Source organism: Lactuca virosa, chromosome 1 (assembly GCF_052849685.1).
Source record: "Lactuca virosa cultivar CGN04683 chromosome 1, Lactuca_virosa_CGN04683_v6, whole genome shotgun sequence".
NCBI lineage: Eukaryota > Viridiplantae > Streptophyta > Magnoliopsida > Asterales > Asteraceae > Lactuca > Lactuca virosa.
Window position 1 is genome coordinate 112345127 of NC_136426.1, and position 9839 is coordinate 112354965.

Here is a 9839-nt window from a genome sequence, read left to right on the forward strand (position 1 = left end):
AGTTATAGGCTTAAAATGGATTTTCAAAAATAAAACTGATAAAAAAGGAAATATAGTGTGAAATAAAACGAGGTTGGTTGTGAAAGGATATTCGCAACAAGAAGGTATTGACTATAACGAAACCTTTTCCCCTGTCGCAAGACTCGAGGTTATTCGAATATTTCTTGCTTATGCAGCACACAAAGACTTTCATGTTTATCAGATGGATGTCAAGTGTGCATTTCTCATGGGTGTCTTAGAGGAAACACTGTACGTTGATCAACCGCCAGGTTTCGTAAATGATAAATACCCTGATCATTTGTATATTTTAGATAAAGATGTTTATGGTCTCAAAAAAGCACCCAGAGCCTGGTATGCAACTCCTACCAACTTTTTGAAACTCTCTAAATTTAAATAAGGATCAGTTGATCCCACTCTATTTCGAAAGAAAGTGGGGAATCACTTGATGCCTGTTCAAATTTATGTATACGATATTATTTTTGGCTCAACTGACCCTTCATTGACTACCGAATTTGAAAATATGATTAAAAGTCAATTCGAGATGAGTATGATGGGTAAAATAAATAATTTTCTAGGATTAAATATTCGTCAAAGCAGAGAAGGTATTTTCATCAATCAAGAGAAGTATTCTTGTAATCTGCTTGAGAAGTTTGGAATGATAAATAGTTCAAAATTGCGAGTACCTATGGCTGTTGGCACACGCTTAGATCCTTCGTTGGACAAGTCAACTGTCGATATTACTTTATATAGGAGCATGATTGGTTCGTTACTTTACTTAACTACTAGTCGACCTGAGCTTATGTTTGTTGTTTGTAATTGTTCCAGATATCAGTCGAATCCTAGGGAACCCCATCTAACCGCTGTTAAGAATATTTTTCATTATCTCAAAGGGATAGTTTTGTTGGGTTTGTGGCACCCTTCCAAAAAAGGGTTTTTCATACAGGCGTTTTCTGATGCGGACCTTGGAGGTTGTCAACTTGACCGAAAAAGCACAAGTGGTGGATGTTAACTTTTAGATGGGAAGCTTGTAAGTTGGCAATCAAAGAAACAAACATGTGTTTCGATTTCCACAGCAGAAGTAGAATATGTTGTTGTTGAAGCTTGCACTTCTCAAATCATTTGGATACAAAGTCAACTGCATGATTATGCAATCAACATGAAAAATATACCGTTGTATTGCGATTCACAAAGTGTTGTACGCATCTGCCATAATCCAGAGCAACATTCGAAGACCAAGCATATAGCACTTCGCTATCATTTCATAAAAGATCATGTTGAGGACGGAAATATAGAGGTTCACTTTGTGAAAACAGCAGATCAACCTGCTAATATTTTTAATAAACCTTTGGATGAAAAGAATTTTCTTAGGATTTTATCAGGTTAGGAATGATTGATGCAAATGCAGTTCCTAGTTTAATTTCGTACTGAAATCATGCAGAGTCGACATATCGCTGAATGATCCAGAAGTTACTGTTCTCTGTTCAGCGTTCGACATGCTTCGTTTTCGATATTCCTCTGAATGATTTAGCACACACATCGTTAGTTGTGGAGACTTCATTGTCGACAACCATGACTCAATGTGGATGATTTTCATTTCGATTGTTTGATAACATTTTTTTTTGTTTTTCATAGTTTTCAATTTTAAATATCAAAAATACCAAAAAGATTTTGTTTCTTTTGTATTTTCTTTACAAAAACAACAAAAATCCAAAAATATTTTGTTTCTTTTGTTTTCAATTTTTAAAAATCAAAAATATCAAATTTTTTTTTTTCATTTTTTGTTTTGTTTTTGTATTTCATGGGTTGTTTGTGTAGCTCTGGGAGAACAAATTAAGGTGTACATTGTTTTGCTGCTAAGGGACAAGTATCAAGTCTATTCTTTATCCTAGTTAGGTGTCCCTAGAAGCATGTTGCAGCATGTTGACCGAAGCCTCGTCGCTCAATGTGTTTCGAAGCCTTAATGGATCTCTCATCATGAGCACTCCTTCCCAATTAGGCTATATTCGAATTAGTCATAGAGCTACCTTACTATTCTCATATTGAGTTAATAGTTTCTTGCTTGGTTAAAACATAGCAGAGGTACACTTTGTTTCTTAACCAATCTTTTTCATCAACTTAACTCTTCATGGTTCACACACTTCACTTGCATATCTACGACATGTCTGGTATAAACCAATCAGAATGTAGATACTGCACACGTCTGTGTTAATGATCTTGATTCATGCGACCATGATGTTAGTTAAACCCAAAATTACCAACTCATAAAAGAATTGACGGTGAACTTTTTGTTCAAGATTTTAACGAAACACTTGTTTTAGTACCTCACTTCGATATTCAGAATCATATTCCTTCTTTTTGAGTGGTCATGATAAAATTCTCTTCACCCAAGACATTTTTGCCCAACAAGATCCAGTACTTCAATTTTTTTTAGAATATGGTTTCTGATTGAATATATGTTTGAACTTTCGTTACTTGTAAAATTTTACACATACCACTTGTCACTGACTACACCGGTCAAACAAGTAATTTTGTTTATAATTTACAAATCCTATGAAAAAGAAACCCATAGATACTCCTCTATGAGTATTCGATTGTAATTCACAGGAAACCACACAAGCTGTTCGACATCTCTCTTGATGTAGAACGGAGCGATCTTTGTCCGCGATCTTACTGTCGTTATGTCAATTTTTGTTTGACATCACAGAACCAAATTTTTTTTATCTTTGTTCTAATCTCTTTCATTGGCACACTTTAGCACTGAAATCCTCGAAGTTCTGAGTAATACCAACTCAGGCTGATGATTTCGCAAAGTCTGGAAGATGACTTTGCTTCTAAACCCAAAACCGAATGAGCCCAACCTCCATACCGAAGGTTCATTGAAGATCCAAAGCACCAACTACAGAGTTCAACCTGATGTTTTCAAGTACCTTGAAGAGTTGAAGATGATAATTGTTGCTCTAAATCACTATGTGCTTTCCACTGTGATGTCGTCTTCATTCTCTGTTCCGATGACTTGGTTATCGTTGGCCGGATCAACTGTTGTGTTCAACAAGACGACAAAGGTTGTTACTTTTCAACTTACCAATGAGAATAAATACAAACTGTCAAAGAAACACTTTTCTCAAATCTTGAAGATTCCCAATTTGAACGTTTCTATGAGGTTACGAATGAACAAATCGTTCATATGTTCAATGAGATAGGTCATCAACCCCCACTCACCAAGATTAGTGAGTTCAAGAAGTCATCTTTACTGTGTGTTTGGAAATTCCTTTTTGGGATTTTTCTTTGATGCTTGACAGGTAAAAGTGTTGGTCTTAATAAAGCCAAGCTTGAGGTGTATGCGATGGTTGCTGGTCTGTATTATGACCTAAATGTGAATTATGCTACACAATTATGGTAGGAATTTGGTAACAGTATTCCCCACACAAATGTTGCTAATGGTGTGTCTTGTGTAAGGTATTGGAGTTTGATCTTGCAGTATGTCTATGAAAAGGAAGGCATTATGGTTGCAGCTGATGTTCCAAAAGCTGAATTTGCCTTGTATCAACATCCCAAGACGGTGGAAGATGATTCGGAGGTGTTTCCTTCCATCGCACGAATTCCTGATGCCATGCTTCGTAAGGTGGATCTAACACATCCACATCTTGTGGCTTACCTTACCACAATCAACCCAACTGTCGAAACAGGAGTTTTATTACCAAAGGGAATAGCAAGGACTTCTAAATGTGGAAAAAGTTCCTAGAAAATTACCAAGGCTAGTCCGTTGAAGCCTGATAAAGTGTCTCCTGAGAAGGAAGTAATGAAGCCTGTCCAAGAAACACTTGTTCAGGATACTCAAAAGGTGGTAGTTGTTGGATTAGGTGTCTAAGCCCATAACTATAATTGGTATGTACTTGACCCGATAGTAGCATGGTCCTTTTGGGTTGCCTTCACTGGAGCAATTTGATAGGATGGATATTTGAGAAAGAGGTTATTTGTGATTTATTAATATATTTTATGAATAATATATTCATTAACAAATCATATTATTGAATTGGTATTGATCAAGAATTAATTTGGAATTAATTTAGTGATCAAAAGAGACCGATCAAATTTACAGGGACTGATTTGGTAAATCAGTGATACTTATAGTTTGGGCTTATGATCCATGTTGATTAGGCATGGACTAAACCTATATGAGAACCCATTAGGGTTTAGTCCAAAGGGCCATCAAATATGAAGATTCATGGTAAATTAGGGTTTACATGTATGAAACCCTAGGAATTCCACACTATAAAAGTAACCCCTAAGCACCCAAAAATTGGCCACAAGAACTCCAAGTTGAAACCCTAGCCGATTTGTGCTTCCTAGCCTCTCTCTCATAAGCCTCCTTTTGCATTTTGTGTTTGTGACTCATTTGAGGCATCACATTTGAGGTGCTAAGCTCTTGAAAGGCAAGGTTCTACAAGCTACAACAAAGAGGTATTCATCTAACTAGTTTTTATGTTGTATATCTCCAATTGCATGCTAGCTAGGGTGTATGCTTTGGATGAAATGATATTGCATGTATAACTTGAGAAAACTTAGATCCAAAGCATCTAGGGTTGTGTGTGCACCATAGGATTGTTATAGTGCTCAAAACCCTTCAGTGGTATCAGAGCCTAGGATGTTTTCTGTTATATTGATGCAATTGTTTGATTTTCAAAGCTAAAAAATTGTCATTTTTGGCCACTGACTGTTGGACTCGTCGAGTCCCGTAAGGGAACTTAACGAGTTGGATCATATGTGATGAACTCGTCGAGTCCATGCCATGAACTCGACGAGTAGGATCCACTGGTTGCAGATTTTTGAGTTTTTTTGGCCCGTTTTGGATTAGGATCATTACCACAAACTGTTTTGAATGTTAAAATTCGAATTTTCTTATAAGGTAATGATTATCCTCATCCAATTGAATGATGATTGTCAAATTTTAAGATAATTACTTGATTTTGTGAAAAACTAATTATTTGTAGAATTTGATTTGAATCATCTTGATATATGAAATTTGATTAGGTCAATTTTGTGATATAATTAATTATATGATTAAGTTAATTGCCTTCAAATTGATCCAAGAGTTTTGAAAAGTTTCAAAACTTGCCCTCAACTTTTGGAATTTAAAAGTTGATTAAAAAGTTTTAATTCTGAAATATTTAAATTCTAAACCCTAGAGTTTTAAAAGTGTAAAATCGAACCCTTATACTATTATAACATTAAAAGCTTAATACTTATATATATGTATAAGACAGTCAGTCTTACCGTTAGTAGGCCTCATTCACGAAGCTAGTCTATATGGGGGTATAAGGAAATTGCCTATAAAATGGCGATTGAATGGGTGTCCACTCTCACCCACCGCTTCCTTGACTAGTGGAGGGTCGTTAGCCGAACGGGTAGGATATGACATTAATTCTCATTAAAAAGTATAATGATAATTATAAGAAGTAACTAAACACTTTTCTAAATTTCCAATCTTAGTTACTTTAGGAAAATGTGAAGATGGGGCTATTCCATGAAATTGTATTTTGCACCTTGCCAAGTCGTTAGTGGAGCGTGTGTGGTTTACCGGCACACTAATTTGGACTAACAAGGGTGGCAAAGGGTAGCTCGATGTTTGTCATAGATCAATGGAGCGTGTGTGGTTAACCGACACATTGATTAGGTGATAAATGACATTAATAGTACCAAGAACATTTGCATGATTAGTCACACCTTGTTTGTGATCCTCGGTACCCCAGTCACAAACTTGAAGGGCATAATCGAGATTAAAACATGCCATTGAAAAGGTTCAATGAATCTCAAAGATCTAGGATTTTCATAAAACTTAATTCTTTTAAATTTTGGTTTTGGGTGGTGAAAATTGGTAAATCGTCATTTACCTCCCTTCAAATAATTTACAATTAGATTACAACATCCCTTTTCTAAGTTGTGAATTATTGTGTTTGGGTCCTAGCCTTAACATTTCATTTGGGTTTTATATTAAGGAATTTCTATCTAATAAAACTTATTCTTCTTTTCAGATGTCTACCACAAACAACGCTTCTGGCTCTTTTTCCCTCATGAACTTATGTGGGAGGGTAATCTTTGATGCCTCAAACTTTAACGACTGGATTCGTAACATACACATGGTCATTCAATGCGAGGAAAAAGAATATGTCCTCGATAAAGAGCTAAAGGAGATTGATGAAGATACTGCTACTCCTGAGCAACTGGCTGAGTATTGGGCTTATGAGAAGGAAGCGACAAAGGTGTCGTATCATGCTAGAAACTATGACTTCTGAGCTTTAGAAGTCCTACGAGGACTTCTGGCCTTTCGAGATGCACCAAGACTTGATGGAAAGGTACCATCAGAGTGCTCGTCAAGAAAGGTATGAAATCATTGCCTCCATGATAACAACAAAAATGACGGATGAAGAGTCTATCACGGCCCACTTGCAAAAGATGCAGAGATATGTAGACCGCTTGCTAAAGTTGAATGTCAATTTTGACGAAGAGTTGGTTATTGACATTATCCTACACTCTTTACCTTCTTGTTATGATCAGTTCCATATGACTTATCATATGAACAAGGAGGAAGTCACTCTAAGCAAGCTTCAAGGCCTTCTGAGAACTGCTGAAAGTAGTTTGAAAGGCAAGTTTGTTGCACCCACTCCTACTACTGCTGCCCCAGTCCTGGCAATTGGACATGGTAAAGGGAACAAAAGGAAAGCTCCTACAAACAATCACAAGGGAAAGTCTCGTGATGGATCCTCTTCTAGTGGGTCCAAAGGTGGTTGTGCTACTCTCTCATCCAATCCAAAGGAAGTAGAGTGCTTCCATTGTCATTAAAAAGGGAATTAGAAATGAAGATGCCCTAAATACTTGCAGGACATTAAGGATGGGAAGATAAAGCCCACATTCGCAAGTATTTACACTATTCAATCTAACAACTCATCACATGCTAATTCTTGGGTCCTTGATACATGATGTGGTTTTCACATTTGTTCTGATTTGCAGGGTCTAAAAAGAAGCAGGGATGTGGAGCACGGGAAGATGAACTTAATCATGGGGAATAGGAAAGCGTCACCTGTCACCAAGATTGGAGTTTATTCTTTATTGCTTAGTAATGGGTTAGGGCTAGATTTGGATAATTGTTGCTATTTTTCTGATATGGCGAGAAACATTATTTCTTTTCATGGTTTGTATAAACAAGGTTTAAGATTTTCATTTAACAATGAAATTGGTTCTATTAATGCTTTTTAGAATGATAAGTTTTATTTTGAAGCATTGCCTTATAATGGTGTATATGAAACTGTGATGGTTGTAGACAACTTAGGAAATAATGTATTGCATATTGATTCGTCCAATGGTTTGGACAAGGCATGCTTGTGGCATTGTCGTCTTGGACATGTCAACAAGAAGCGCATAGCCCAACTCCAAAAGGATGGAGTGTTGGAGTCATTTGACTTAAATTCGGATGACACGTGCGAATCTTGTCTTCTTGGAAAGATGACCAAGTCACCCTTCACTGGTACTTGTGAAAGGGGTGAAGGTTTGTTGGATATCATATACACGGATCTGTATGGACCCTTCCAATCTGCCACAAGGGATGCTAACCGCTTCTATGTAACTTTTACCGACGATTATAGCAGATATGAATATATCTACTTGATCAAGCACAAGTCAGAAACCTTTGAAAAGTTCAAAGAGTTTAAGCAAGAAGTGGAAAATCAAATGAGCAGGAAAATAAAGACGCTCCGATCCGATCGAGGTGGTGAGTATCTTAGTATTGAGTTCCACGACTATCTTAATGAATGTGAAATTGTTTCACAATTGACGCCACCTAGGACACCACAGCTAAATGGTGTGGTTGAGAGGCGCAATCGAACCTGTTGGACATGGTTCGTTCCATGATGAGTCGAGCTTCGTTACCTATCTCATTCTGGGGGTATGCCTTAGAGACTTCCGCCCATATCCTTAATCTAGTCCCAACTAAGAAGGTTGCCAAAACACCTCACGAAATGTGGACATGGACGGTTCCCTCGTTAGCACATGTCAAGGTTTGGGGTTTCGAGGCTTTCGTAAGACGAGAGACTCACGACAAGCTCGAACCTCGTAGTGGGCATTGTATTTTCATCGGCTACCCACAGAAATCCTTTGGATATTTGTTCTATAGACCTAGTGAGAACGTGGTCTTCGTAGCGTGAAGGGGTGTCTTTCGTGAAAGAGAACTCGCATGCCAAGAGGATAGTGGGAGGCAAATTGACCTTGAAGAGCTTCAAGAGTTAAGCGATGAAGGAACCTCTAACACTAGCACTCAACCTGAGGATGAAACTCCTGTTGAACCAGTTGACCAGTCCTAACCTCTAAGACGTTCCAGTAGAGTTAGTGTTCCACCTGTGATATATTGTTTTCATATAAGAAGTGAAGGTGATACATTTATCAGTGATAGCACACTGGTAAATTTGGATGAACCTAACAACTACAAGGAAGCCATGGCAGGCCAATAGTTTGCAAAGTGGAAAGAGGCGATGGACAGCGAGATTCGGTCTATGTATGGCAATCAAGTTTGGAACTTGGTTGATAATGTACCAGGTCATAAGACGGTCGGGTGCAAATGGATCTTCAAGAAGAAGACCGACATGGATGGGAAAGTACACACATATAAGGCGCGATTGGTTGCAAAGGGATTTACTCAAACTCCTGGAGTTGACTATGATGAGACCCTCTCACTAGTAGCGAAGATCAAGTCTATAAGGGTTATGCTAGCCATAACTGCGTTTCATGATTATGAAATATGGCAGATGGATGTCAAAACCTCTTTCCTTAATGGGAAGTTGGCTGAGGATGTTTACATGAGTCAGCTAGAGGGTTTTGTAGATGTGAAGTACCCTGATAGAGTGTGTAAGCTTGAGAAATCCATTTATGGATTAAGCAAGCATCTCGCATATGAAATCTTTGTTTTGATGAGAAAGTCAAAGATTTTGGATTTTCGAGAAGCGAGGATGAGTCATGCGTATATGTCAAGGCTAGTGGGAGTATAATTAGCTTTATGGTATTGTATGTGGATGACATACTACTCATAGGAAACGACGTTCCAACCTTGCAGGAAGTTAAGTCCTGGCTTGGGAAATGTTTCGCTATGAAGGACCTCGGAGAAGCTACCTACATTCTGGGGATAAGGATATTGAGAAATAGGAGTAAAAGACTAATATGACTTAGTAAAAGTACCCACTTGCACAAGGTGTTGAAACATTTCAACATGGAGAATTCCAAGAAAGGAGAATTGCCTATCCAGAGCAATACCAAACTGAGTAAGACTCAGAGTCCGAGTATCGATGGCGAAATAGAAGAAAAGAGTCGAGTGCCATATGCTTACGCAGTTGGCTCGATCATGTATGCTATGACATGTACTCACCCTGAAGTGGCTTTTTCTTTGAGCATGGTTAGTCGATATCAAGGGAATCCTGGTAGAAATCACTGGATAGCAGTAAATAACATTCTTAAGTACCTGCGGAGGACTAAGGACTGGGTCCTTACCCTCGGTGGGAGTGATGACTTGAGAGTGATAGGGTATAGTGAGGCCAGCTTTCAGACCGACAGAGATAATTTCTGCTCTTAGTTGGACAGGGTATTTACCCTTAATGGAGGAGCAGTAACATGGAAAATTTCCAAACATGAGACTGTAGCTGATTCAAGGTACGAATCAGAGTACATAGCAGCAAGCGAAGCGTCGAAGGAGGAAATATGGCTAAAGAACTTCATCGGAGACCTTGGAGTTGTACCAGCTCTAAAGGAGCCTATGGAGATTTTATGTGACAACGAGGGTGTGGTCGCCTTAACCAAGG